Genomic DNA, 14,690 nt, shown 5'->3' with positions numbered 1-14,690 from the left:
CATAAATTATATATTTTCAATTAAAAATGGTGAAATTAGAGAAAAGTTTATTAGTTTGCATCCCTAAATATTTCTGTCGGCCATTTAACATATCTATCGTAAAACAGCTGTCAAATATGAAATGTTTAGTTCAACTACTTCTACATCTTACCTTATGTATGTGAAACATCTTATCTTGCACCTTATGACCGTTAAAAGGGTCATGAACTGTATTGTTTTATGTTTCATGAGGTGTACTTATATTGTTGGAATGATTTTTACATCAAGAATTGTCATAATTGTCATCAAAAATGTGTTTTTTGCCCTCTGTCTGTTGTGAGACTTCGATGTAAATGCCCACTGCTGTGATTGGCTAACATCTTTGTACATGAAATAGCTAAGTATTACATGTGGAATTCTCTCGAAAGCTTTTAGCAAGTTTTCACTATTAAAGCTCTCAAGGTTACTAATCATTAAAAGTGTTTATTATAGCATTATATTTAGATCATGAAAGGCATGAAAGGTTGCAGTGATGAGCATTGTAGCCGATCACAGACATGTTGAGTGCATTAATGCAGTGATCTCGTCATGGCCACTTGATTTCTGCACAGTCACGAATGCTTTAGTCATAACTAACAGTGCAAACACAATTTAATAAGAGATTTGTTAATTATAATGGAAGTTTTGGCTAGAGTCCAGAACTCAGGCACTGATAAACTCACGCTGTTTGATTGACACCTCCAGCGATTGTAAAGGGAGTGTTCTTTGATCGATTTCTATATATTATTTATTCACAGTTTAAATAACAGATTATGTTCTTCCTACCAAAAGAAACAATGTGAAGTTAACCGTTTAGTCAATGGCTTGATTTACTGAAACCAGTGAACATCTGACAAAGAACATCTGACTGTACATTGAATCATATCAGAAATCATGGTCACAGATCAGGCATTGGAATTAACACATTTACTTACATGTTGTGGCATTACTGACGAGTCCATATCTTAAAAGCCTTTTTGAAAAGCCTGCGCCGAAATTATGACTGATTTACCAAATAATCTACAGTGAAATGTACCGAATACAAATAAATAATGCTCAACTGAGCCATTCACATTGTTAAAAATAAATAACCACATTCCTAGCATTAGGATCCTTTGGAAGGTAATGTTATTTTTAGTCCAGTGATCCTGTATCGCTCTCTCCTAACACTCACTAACATGCCAGTGGGCGGGGCCAAAGTTGCAATGATGAAGTGGTCGTTGATTTTCTTCTGCAGAGGCGGTCTTTATCCTATCTATTAGGTTAAAGACTTATGTGAACTTAAAGACTTAGGTGAACTTATCTGAAGCAGCAGAAAGGAGCAGCAACTGGCTGTGGTTGAGACGGAAAGATTCTAGCTGGCTGTGTACAGGCCGCCATGCTACGGTTTCGTAGAATTCTTGAAAACTTGAAAGGTCTGTTGGTTTATTTGTATAGGTTGTATAGTATTTACAGTCATTACGTTCCTGTGTATATTGCGTGAATGACGGGTGGTTGGGCAGATATTGTGTTTTGCGGTAGGTGGTATGCCATACGGAACCGTTGCCACTGAAACTGCATATTAACGCACCAGTGGGGCTCGACAGCCTTAGTCAAACGGGTTGGCGCGTATGGTTGGGTTGCGGTGAGATTGTGGTTAGGTCTCAGCAGCAACTGTTGGTTTATTTGTATAGGTTGTATAGTATTCACAGTCATTACGTTCCTGTGTATATTGCGTGGATGACGGGTGGTTGGGCAGATATTGTGTTTTGCGGTAGGTGGTATGCCATACGGAACCGTTGCCACTGAAACTGCATATTAACGCACCAGTGGGGCTCGACAGCCTTAGTCAAACGGGTTGGCGCGCATGGTTGGGTTGCGGAGAGATTGTGAGATTGTGGTTAGGTCTCAGCAGCAACTGTTGGTTTATTTGTATAGGTTGTATAGTATTTACAGTCATTACGTTCCTGTATATATCGCGTGAATGACGGGTGGTTGGGCAGATATTGTGTTTTGCGGTAGGTGGTATGCCATACGGAACCGTTGCCACTGAAACTGCATATTAACGCACCAGTGGGGCTCGACAGCCTTAGTCAAACGGGTTGGCGCGTATGGTTGGGTTGCGGAGAGATTGTGAGATTGTGGTTAGGTCTCAGCAGCAAGAGGGAAGTAGAGGTCAGTAAGCTGGGCTGAGTTGAGTGGGGGACGGAGGTGGGTGACTCTGGGACGCCAGAGTCACTGTCGAGCCCTCTTGAGGTGTCGTGGGCTAGTCGACGAAACACTGAGGACGGAAGGTGCCCACTTGAAGACCCTAGAGATGTTCCCTACTCCGCTCAATCCAGAGGGTTGTTATGGGGGGACCGCACTGTGGTTGCAGCCGTTGTGTGTGCTGACGCGCAATACACTGTATTAACACCAGACAGAAAATTCACGTCACCAGATGGAAAGAATGGATGGAGAAGCATAGGTTACTGTAAAGCTACGTCTTAGTTGGTGATTATCTTGGCGAAAGCAGAGTACAAATCAGCATGAAGTTTTAACATCTACTCTCGTGTAATGGAAATCATTTTTTTACATAGGCACATTCCACAATGAGTCTTTCTCTGATGACCTCTTATGTCAAAAGCTCAAGGAAAAGTTGATTTCTCAATGTATGACCCCTTTAACGGAAGCCTTGCGCTGGGATTCGCACTCAGCAGCTATTGTGAACATAAAACCTGCCTACTTTGATTTGATTGGCCATCTCAAACATTTTGACATTGACGAACTGTGTTAGACTGCTGAGGCAGCTCTTGGTTATCTTGTTGTTGAGCAATATCCTTGCAGCACCAAAGCAGAGTTAATATTAGGCAATTATTTCACAACCTTTTTTATATACACCGCAATAAATACTGGGGACCTCAATTTAGGTACAGCCCCGCCTGCAGCAATAGCAATAGCAAACCACAATGATCCAACGATCCTATCAATTCCCAATGGACAAATCAAGTCCGCCTAACTTTTTTCTTGTTTAGTGTAAGACGCCGTTTCACGTGGATATACACATCACAATAGGCAAGAAAAGACAATCGCAACCTTTAACAAATGTTAAACCATGAACAAGAAATTGCAGATTTTTTTTGTGCAATTTCAGTCAGGTAGATACTTCTTCATATGTATGTCAAAAAAGCATATCAAGAACCATTGCATTAGATTAGAATGTAAGAGGTTTATTGGAGTTCTGAATGGAGTGTGTTTCCATTGCAGAACAACATTATGGTAAGAGCATTATGAGCAATCAAAGCCAATAACATCTGCCATTTATATTGGGACAATATCTTAGCTATGTACTCACCTCTATATAGGACATAATTTAAGCCGTGTCTTGTGCATATGTAGGTCATTTAACATCCCACTGCCTCTCCTCTCATCCTTTTGTCCTTCATACAATAAAAGTCCACAACAAAAATAGTAATTTTCACACACTGGCATATAAATCACTCGCTTTTCTCCCTCTCAGTAGCTTTTGGCAGATATGGGCCGGGTGTGTTAACTGTACCTTCTCACAGGGACTGTTTGAAAGTACTGACACTTTCTTTAGACCCTCAGTTGAGAACAGTTGTGTAAAAACATGAGGTGAAATCGACACAACCATTACACAGGTTAATATTTTCCTCGTTTGTATCCATTCTGTCTCTTTTTTCTAGCACTGTGATCTCTCCATCTCTATTTCCGTCTGTTCTCTATATTTTTGGGAGATGCAAAATTTCTTTCCTCTGTCCTCTCTGCAGTAATCAGGTCACAGGCGTAAAGTAAGCTTTAGGCAAAACCTTTATATGTTACTGCTACATTATCCTGTTCTACTTAAAGAAGCATTACCTTTAAGAGGATAGAATAAGAGCCAGAAAAAGAATGAAAAAAGTTTACAACAACCATTCCCATGCACTTTGTTTACACAGCTTTTTTAACCGAGTTTTCCCCACAAATGGATACACTCCTTCACCAGCACAGACTATTCTGGGTTCAATACAAGCTAAGCTCATTTGCCAGTATTTGTAGCATTATGTTGCATTTGCCACAAAAACTCTATAACAAGCTTAAAATAAATGTGAAGCTTATAATTTAATAAAAACACTTAAATATTTTCACAATACTCCCAGTTAAAACGTGCAAATTTTTTGAGCTGGCATTTTTTTTTTCTCATCATTTTTACAATCTATTAAATCACCTCGGCCATGATCTTGCAAAGTTATTGTAGTAACATTGAGATACAAATATTTGGAATTAGTTTTTAAAGAAAAGGAAGGATAAGTCAAAATTAGTTTTTGTATTAATTAACATTATGCCACACGTGCTGATTTATTGAGCTAAACGCCATGCGTTTTCCCTCTTTTTTCTCTCTCTGACTCGAGTCTCTGGTCGTCCCCACACTTTCCTGGCCCCCCGAACCCACTGTAGTTTAATGAGCATACAACTATTTGCCCCCTACCTACCAAGGCACTTCACAAACATCTGCATTCTACATGCCACGTTTCCTAGATACATCACAAACAAACACCGGCACCAGAATATGTTGGTTGTTGATTTTTTGACTGGTTCTAAACGTAGCAGTGATTGACAAATCTAGATACAGCCGTAGCTGTGCCACATTCTCTCCATGGTCTAGAGTCTGGACATCTCAATTCGTTTTTGACATTTTTGACTGGAAGAATCTGATTAGTGTCAAAGCCCGAGGGGTGAAACTGCCTAATTGTGAAGCTTTGTAACACTTTGCAGACTCACCAAGAGTAGCTGTATGGAAAAACAATGACAATTTCTCTGATAACATTGAGATTTAACCATGGACATGTCATTTAGGGCCAGATTTACTAAACAGGGTAAGCGTGAGAGCACAATCCTAACAAGCACAGATGGGACTGGAAAGTTCTGCACGTGATCTACTGATGACAAGCGAACAAAAGAACACAGACGCAGCCGGATCATTTCCATATTGACCAACACAATCTACCAAGAGCATAGCAATTAGTGTCTGGTTTAAGACATGCTTTTTTAGGCATTAAATAATGGCGCAAATACCAGTTAATTGACTAGTGCAAAACTTAGTAAATTGCGTTGCATGATTCATTTAAATGCTGTCCTCACATAAATTTTGCGTATAAAATGACCTAATTTGTGTTCCAAAGATGAACTTGATGGGCTTATAGGTTTAAGTCATGGCATATTCGAGTCATGTTATAAACAGTGCGCAAAGATTAATCGTCTTCTCACTGAAAATTATGGTAGTTTCTAATGTCACTCCTGTTGCTTCAAAATCCACATGAGAATCTCATATGGAGTATAAAGGTTTGGCTAGTGTTTCCAGACGATGAATTTATACAACATATATGGGATTTTTAATACTAATTGTTAACCCATGTTGGTAACAATTTATAATAACTGCACACTATTAATCATTAGTTAAGCATTAGTAAACAGTTAATTCATAATTTATAAGGCATTAATAGGCATTAAAGGACAATTCCGCCCAAAAATAAACCTAGGGCTAAATAACACATGGGTACCGAGTCGACCGTTCTCTGGGATGCGTTTACATGATAATCGAATGTACCCGGTTTTAACGTTAGTTTTAGTTTAACCACAGATTAGCTTATAACGCTAGTGTATGGGGCATCGAATAAGTAAAAATAAAAATCGCTAGTTAATACCACTAACAAGGCTCAAAATAGCCCCACAGTAACACGGTAGCATAATTAGGGTCTCAACCTGCAACCCGAAGCATTGAGAACTTTGTAAGTGTACAGACAGTTTAATAAGAAGATACTTTATAAAGACAGTACACTTCACGTATATAGTCAGGAGCCATCTTTGGAAAACAATCTCGACCAGTCGAACCACGAACGCCGTGCTACGTGAGCTGAACTGTGACAATCGACCAGCACGTAGCACGGTGTTAGTGGTTCGACTGGTCGAGACTGTTTTAGTTACTTACACTTTCTAAGTGATCTTATGGCGCTTTTCCACTGGATGGTACGGCTCGGTACGGCTCAGTACGGTTCGGCTCGGCGCGGCACGGTTCGGCTCGCTTCGCTTTTCCACTGCGTGGTACGACAGAATATCTCTTCATTACTTTAGATAACCTGTTTAACCCTCACATGCTGAAACTGAAGTTTCTGAGACTGTACAAAGCGCATTAATTTTAATAAGGTAACCAGTTTGGCTGTTTGTTGCGGAACAACTCAATGTAACCATTCTGGCTTTTCCCTTTTTTTCCTGCTCCATACTCACTTGCTGAACTGATGACAGAAGCCACACTCAATATTTGTTCATAACCCAATTTGAACACAACCAGATCTTGTGAGAAAGCATATTTTACAAAGTTGCAATTTCATTCCAATTCTCAATGAAGTTGCATCCTAAAATCTAAACCTCAATGGTGCATGAGCAGGTCATATCACAGCATAATAAGATAATACAAATTTGTCACCAATTTCCCAAAATGTAAAACTTACAAAATGATGTTTTATCAACAAAGCTCGGTAGTAGCACGTTCAGATAATTAACCAAATTAACACGGGAAGAGCATATTCAGTTAATCAACTCAATTAGCATCAGGAGGAATATATACAGCTGTCACGGTTCAACCTAGTCACCATCCTCTTCACTACATTTCCCATCACTCTCCTTGGTTCCCACCTGCACATCATCTCTAATCACACACACCTGCAACCCATCATCACCCTCATCACTGCCACTATATGTGCACTCACCTCACCCCAGCTCTTTGTCCGACCTTGTTCGTTGTATGTGGACTCTTCCCCTGCCTCCAGCGATATCCCTGTCCTCTGTGTCTCTGCCAAAATCACCCTTTGGACTCCACTACCCTGCTCACCTCATCCCTATACCTTTGTTTATAAATAAATCAGGTTTCACCATCCATCTTCCTCTCCGGTGTCTCGAGACGCGTCTTTTAAAAGTTGAACTTATTTTAATTTTAGAACGTCATTTTGACGGACAGCGTCATAAAAATTCAGGGTCATAAAAATCAGTCATTTATTATTACCCGTCAGTTTCATTTTCATATTTTAATGATAAGACATTTAATAGCTTTTGTTTTCGTTCACATATTTATTTTTAATTATGAACTTACAGGACAATCATATGGGCTAGATTATGCATTTATTTATTCATGAAGAGAACAGATGAACAGAGACTGTGCTGCACTTTTCATGTTCAACACCATACAAAGTGACAGCAAAGCCCACTAAAGCACGACCTTTGTGCCTGAATAGGCAAATATAACAACACTAAAGGACTAGGTAAAAATATTGATTTCTAGATACACGAAATTGAAGCAATATATACAGTTTTAGCTGTAAATGTGGTGTGACAGATCACTGTAGCGCCTCAGATCAAGCAAAGCGGCAGCGTAAAGCGCACGTTAACGGACCATCTCTTCCACTTTACTAGTTACAGCATGAAATAAACATCAACAAACATCATAAGAAAGTTGAAAGATACAGTACAACTTACTGAAATCAGTATCATGTGTCATGTAATTGCCCAATCAGTGTTTCAACCGTGGAAAGACATCAATAAATAACAATATGTCATGTGATATTAAATTAAACTCAGAAAAGCCATTCAGTGAACATAAACTTGATAGTCAGGAGAAAAAGAACAGCATTTTGCTAAACATATGCACCATTTTACATATTCATTGACCTATATATATATATATATATATATATATATAATATTCTTCAATATTTAATATATATTTGATTAAATCAAGTCAAGTTTTTATGACAGCCACAATAAAAATAAATAAATAATTGGAGTAGAAACATTATTATGAAATTATAAAGTTTGTATTCGGCTATAACTTTATTATTGTAACATGGACTTACTGAGTGATGATCATCTATGCATATACAAACGCATCAAGGGAGACTGATGCAGAGGCAATTGTTATTACATTCCGCGTCTTTGCCTATAGGACAGAAGACTTTTCGTGACAGTTTTAATTTTGCTCTGGAGGCTGAACTGCTAAAAAAAATCAAGTCAATGACGGAAATTTTTTGGTTAGCGCGACCTCTGACCAGCACTAAACTCTACCGATAGAAATCGCATTTGGAGAAGCAATTGTGTTATTTTAGCTTGCTTGCTTCTACAAATCTCTCTTATAATGAATAGTGTTTCATGGGACTTGTACCAGAGTGCTAAGCATCACAAGTGCAATGCTGTATCAGACAAGCTACCAAGCAAGTTTACTAAGTCAGAAAAGCCATACATATGGAGCTGGTTATGTGATGCACATATCAAAATGTATTCGTTTACAAATCATGCATTATGGTCATAGTGTTTTGAGGTCATAATATAGTATTGTGCAAGGAATATTGCATACAAATTAGTATGCATTAATCAATAATCTGCAACTGTAATCACAATAAAGGAAATAAAAGTGATGTTTTTTTTACTGCCTCTAGTGTTCATTTGTATAGGCACATTTTTGGAGTTTTGTAAAACTGTAGGTAGCATGTTATTCCAATGAGCCTATGTTCAGTAATATGAAAATAAGAACCGCAGCTTTCTAATGAATACACTGAAGCTCATGCTATTTCTTTCACTTCCAGTTATTCTGTGTGCAGGTGTTTTTCAGAATTAAATTATCATAAAACTCCTGTAATTCACTGTTTAAAATGTCCCATTATGAAGCAATCACAGGAAACTAACGAACCATTTCTGTTCTGTCCATCATCCTCTCTCCTCAACAAGATCCTCGGCCATGTGTGTCTGTGTGAGAGTCTTCATGATCAAACAGCCAGAACAGTGCGTTAATAATCAGACCGAGTCAAAACATCATGGTGGCCACGTACAAACAGAAAAACACACACACACACACTTTAGATTTCCATGTGCTTCAGAGGGAGCCGGAACAGAGAGACTCCCTGAGGTGGAATTAATGAAAAACCCTTTCATGGAAAACTCATCAAGCTGAGAGAGAGAGAGAGAGGGGATGAGGAGACCGCTAGCGTGTGTATGAGAGAGAAATGAACAGAAAGTAAGAAAGAGATAGCATGTCCTTGTGTGTGTAGCGAGTGGAGGGGGGGTCAGAGCGCGTGACCTCTCATTTCATACTTTAATTAAAATCTCCCCCTGACGTCCTCCTCTCTTCCATGCTGGCTCGCCTTCCCACAGAGGCCATCAGTGCCAGCATACACACACACACACACACACACACAAACATGCACATTCTTTCATCGGCCCTCTGCACACACAGGCACCCGTGTACACAAACACACACTCCATTTGAAAAGACATGTTGACTCTATCTCTAATGTCCTCCTGTGTTTCATTAGCTCTGTAACATTCTGTAAACACCAAGGGAACTTTCAGAGCATTGCTTACACCACCATTACATTGAATACACAAGAGAACCATCAGATGCTAAAACACATCATATGCATATAGCTAATGGATCCAAAAAATGTCTTTTTGAGTACCCGAATGAGAATTTTGTCAATTAAGGATAAAGCCCTTGGTGCAATTTGTGTACAAACGGCTTTACTTACGATTTACACAGAGATCCATTCTGCTCGTGTTTTATGAATAAGACCCCTTGAGTCCACAGCATCATATTTAACTTGTGCGCAACATTGCGAAACAGCTGTTATCAGTGTAATCCATCATTTGTTTTACAGTGTGTTTTACCTGCTCAGCAAAAAGAAAAAAGAAAACAAGAACTAAGCACCGTTATGTTCTGAAGACCAACATGAGTGGGCGTGCTCCTATGAAGATGTGTGTGTGCACTAGTTACACTGTGTGTGTGTGTGTGTGTGTGTGTGTGTGTGTGTGTGTGTGTGTGTGTGTGTGTGTGTGTGTGTGTGTGTGTGTGTGTGTGTGTGTGTGTGTGTGTGTGAGATAAACAGCAGCTGGAGATTCCCACAGATCAAACAGAGAATGAACAATAATGAACAAAGCGCTGAGACCCCATGATGAACTTTATGCCCAATAAAGAGGTGCTTTAATGCTGATATGAAAGTAACTCATCCATCCAATACCAGACCACAACAACTTCAAGATAAACTTTAAACGTCGGTTTACCATAAAAGAGATACCTTCTCAAGCCCTGCAGACTGTTACATTAAATCATCTCCTCTTTAGATCTCATATATATATATATATATATATATATATATATATATATATATATATTACATGTGAGATCATTGTCTATGGTTGATATAACATGATCTAAAAGTATCTAGGTTAATTTATTCAAAAAAACATAATTCTAAATCATACATACAGTGACTTACACCTAACAAATTTTCTATGATAAGATTTTTTTTAATTTTAAATCAATTTAAATCAATTTTAAATCAATTTACAGGGCATGAAGTAAATAATGTCATCACAATTAAGGAAAAGGAACTTTATAATAATGTGCTTGAAAAGAAAATCTTTGAATTAGATGTACATGTTATTTTAATTTGTATTATTTCAGATTTTTTTTACTACCGCTTCACTGCTTATTAATCTCAAATGCTTGTCTGCCAAATAAAGTCATGTATAATGACCAACAAACGTCATATTTTCTAACCACCATGCAAAAAAACATGAAATGATATCATCAGCACTCTTGTAGACCCTCATGACTAGGTCAAAAGTGCATTAAGATATCAGATAATTGTACTTTCTATACACATTGACATTTTTTTATTCAATTTAAAGTTTTCTTTAAGATGCATATTAACTAAATTTTGCCCGTGTAAAATTTCTAGAAAGTTTGCACCTGTTTTAAACTAAATCTTTTTTTGTTGTTCTTTATCATGGATTACATGTTCATCTCTCTTATATATTTTTTTACATTTACAATTATGTTCTTGGCAAATATTAGCGGTTTACAAGAAAGCAATTATTCACTTTGTGACTTTCTTAGAAATTGTACATCTCGCTAAACATTCTACTACCTACGTTCTGTTTGACTGCATCTAAACAAACACCACACACAAAGAAACCCACACAGTGTGCAGTTGTCAGGTGATATTGTCCAAACTCTCATCAATACAACTCATCGTCAAATACACACAGTCTTACACTTACACAACAGCAGATGGACACGCAAACACAATAGCACCATAAAGACATCAACTGTATTTTAAGCCCTTGTTCGCTAACACATTTCTTTTATGATACGCAGCATGCCACAACAAAGCTATCAGCTGTCTGAGCAGCTGCATCGGTGGTTTCCAATAGAGTCACTAAAGCTTTGAGATCTGAACACACACACACACACACACACACACACACACACACACACACACACACAAAGGGTATCTATTTCAACCACACATGTACAACAGCAGACCATAAACTCCACAGCCGTATGTAATGATTGATATTAGAGGATTAAAAATATACTGCAGGCTTGAAAGTGTGGCAATCGAGACCTTTCGTGATAATATAAGTGCAGAGAAACAGTGTGGATGGATTACAGATCTGGTTCTGTCACACATTCACACACTCGTCTTTTTTCTTTCCACTAATCCCTCGCTCCGCACTAATACACTGTGGAAGGGCCGAATCAAACCTTGCTGACTGATATAGGCTTGTGTTACTGCTGGATAGGACCTGAAGGTCAAGGGAAGAGAGAGAAGTGCCGAGACGTCTGTTTGAGGTTAGTGTGTATGCGTGCATGTATATAAGAAAGAGAGAAAAATCAGCGGGTGAGTGGAAGTTAATGGGAATTTTGAAATGAAAGCAATCACACTGACATCAATTCATTGTCTGCGGAGAATTTGCTGTCTAGGGTGCCAGTGCCGCTTGTTCGAGTATTTGTTTTGACTGTAATCCGTGGCCTTTAAAATGTCTCCTATTTGAAGATCAGAGAAAGAGAACACACACTGACACACTCCTCTCACACTGAGCACTCACACGACTTGAACACTGTGACAAGGAAATCTTCAAAAACACAAATACCCATTTTTGCAGAGTATTCGCAGAAGGTTTGCGCTAAACTATGTCTCTCATCTTACTTTCTTGCTTGGTCTTCAACAAATGCACACACTATATGCACACACCAGGCCAGCATAAACTCCACTTCACAGAGTTTCTGAGAGAAAGGTCACAATACAAAGCCAATGAGTCGTGAGACATCACGTCCCTTTAAGACTTTCTGGAAGTGAACGTGATTCTACGAAAATAATTAATTCAGTAAATAAAGGCAGACTAAGCGCAGGCTAACTGTAAAAGAAGACAAGCATTTTTTTTTTTACTATTACGAGCAAAACAAAAACACAGCAAGCCAAGTGCCTTTTATGGACATTAAGAACTTTCATGTTAGTGAATCAGCCTTTAAATAATGGAAAGCATTGTGTTTGTGCCCAACATAATCCGATTGCTCTGTTTGTTGAGCACTGTGAAGGGCTGCAGTAAATCAACTATTAGTTTTTATGCTGATCCAAGATGCATTTTTTTTTTGCTTCCAAACAATTACAGGTAGAATTTAGTCATAAAGGAAAATGTTAGGAGTGATGAATGACTCTGTAAAGCAGACAGACCAAGTCAGCACCTATAGGTTTTTTACTGTCTGCCAGAAAAAGCTCATGGATTAGATGACAGTCAGAGAAGACATCTTTTCAACACAGAGAAGCACAGAGGAAGTAATCAGATTTGATGAATTATCAGCAGCATAGCTCCAAAAAGGACATAGAACTTTATTTGAGTCTCACAATATGGGGTGGAGGTGTGGTTTTGTTGTTTAGTTTCTTCTTTCATTTACTCATGTTGCATTAACAACCTTAATGAAATGATAACGTGCCAGATTCTCTCTCAAATTCCCTTTATCCGGTCATGATGAGTCAAAGTGCCTAACTTTGACTCATCATGAGTCATTTCTGAATCAAAAAGCCACCCTTTGCAACAACTATTTTATGAGGTGGCAATTTAGATTTCATACCAAAACATACAATTTTTTTTTTTTTATTAAGCATGAAGGTCCTCCCCTTACCTTAACCATCAGTGGGAAGTAAAAATATTTTACGAAAACATACAAATGAAAAGAATTCATTCAAATTAGCCACCAATTCACAAAAATGTAAAATAGTTAAGAATTTCCACTAGTGTGTTGTTGGCCTATCTCTCAATTCAAACTTCTCAGTTAGGTGTTTAGAGGATTCAAGGGACAGAGGTCCAAGAGTTTAGCCCGTGCTGTCTGCCCTTGCTATCTGATCTCCATTCAGCTCTGCCAAAATTAGAACATTAGGAGGCCAGACATCGATTAAAATATAGTCATTATATAAAGATAGAAACGTTTAAAATGGCCAAATACCTTTTCATGTCCTAGATAAAAGAGAAAATCAGAAGGCAGGACAGTATAGTCTAATTTGTGCATATGTGTCGTGACTCGTGATACAAACCATTTTCAAAACAAACAAAAAACATTCGTAAATTTGTAGATTAATCCTGAGGCAAAAGGTATTAATACGATTAGAATATAATTCAAAGTGGAGATCAAATGGGAGGGGGAACTGTTAGAGAGCGCCCTTTTAAAACTGCCGCTCTAGGCAATATGAAAAATTAATTAATTTCTGCGGAGAATCAATTTCTATATAGACACCGGCGGAGAGCGAGCGAGCGAGCGCGCGGGCAGGAATCAGAGATTTCAATCTCGTTACAGTAACTTGTGTCGCAAGCGCTTAACATCTCCTCGCCAGTGCCGATGGCTGCCTAAATGCGCTCTTTAATAATCAAACAGCTATGAGCTGGTGTCATAAATTTGCTCGTAGACACCGAGGTTTAGATAAGCACACCCGTTCTTTCAAACAAGGCTCGCATGGCTCTCGAGCGCACTCGCGCGCAAACGGATCAGTATGCTAGCCATCATTCTAAAGGTCAGACGTCGTAATTTGCTATATTAATACTAGGCTACTAAAGGGTCGTTGTTTTTTCAAAGCGAGCGAACTTTGATGGCAACGGTTGCAAAGTAAATATGACAGTTAAACAGAGCTTTTTATGACAGTCGTCTGAACTGATAACGACATGGGCTAATAAATTCAGGCCACTTTGTAAGTCACTGAAAATTCATTGGTTTTCGAATTTCAAATTTCACTTTTCAAAGCGAAAGACAGCAAACTATAGGCTACGAGTCCGATTAGTGAACCTGACACGACGGGACAACTGGCGATTAACCCCTAAGTTTAACTTGTAACAAAACCAGGCCAGTCCCATTAAATATTCATAGGCTATCATAGACTGATGCGATCTCTCTCTCCCTCTCTCTTTTCCATTTCAGTCTCCAAAAGTGTTTGTTTACATATGATACTTTTTAATAAAGAGACAAAGGGTTACATTCAATCCTATTCTGACTGCCTAATTGATTGTGAAAGACACATGTCCAGCAAGGTGTCCCAGGTCTGGATAGGTGTGTGTCTGTGCTGTATGTTCAATATGATGCATTTAGTATAAGTAACCTGCATGATTATCAAAGGCCAAACTGTTCAAATTGGATCATAAGCAGATAAATATGCTGTGCTCAGCAAAAAAAAAAAAAAAAAGAGTTTGTGAAAGTAGGCTGACGTCTGCGCAAGTAGGCCTACTGATATGAGCTCAATAAAGGCTCATAGTACAAACTATGTGCGATTGTTTAATTATTTTTAGTTTGGTGCTACTTTTAGAACTTTGCCTTTGTGTATATCCTTTACACACTCTTA

General features: G+C 38.4%; 1 protein-coding gene across 1 annotated transcript in view; it reads right to left on the bottom strand.

The window, feature by feature from the left end:
- Nucleotides 1–14,690, bottom strand: part of dachc (dachshund c) — a 71,860-nt gene that overhangs the window by 56,226 nt on the left and 944 nt on the right. The window lies entirely within an intron of this gene.

The sequence above is a fragment of the Siphateles boraxobius genome, unplaced genomic scaffold (genome assembly GCF_051911475.1).
Source record: "Siphateles boraxobius isolate OS27281-9 unplaced genomic scaffold, OSU_SipBor_1 29, whole genome shotgun sequence".
Lineage (NCBI taxonomy): Eukaryota > Metazoa > Chordata > Actinopteri > Cypriniformes > Leuciscidae > Siphateles > Siphateles boraxobius.
The sequence above is the reverse complement of the archived record's forward strand: the minus strand, read 5'-3'. Positions and strand labels throughout refer to the sequence as shown.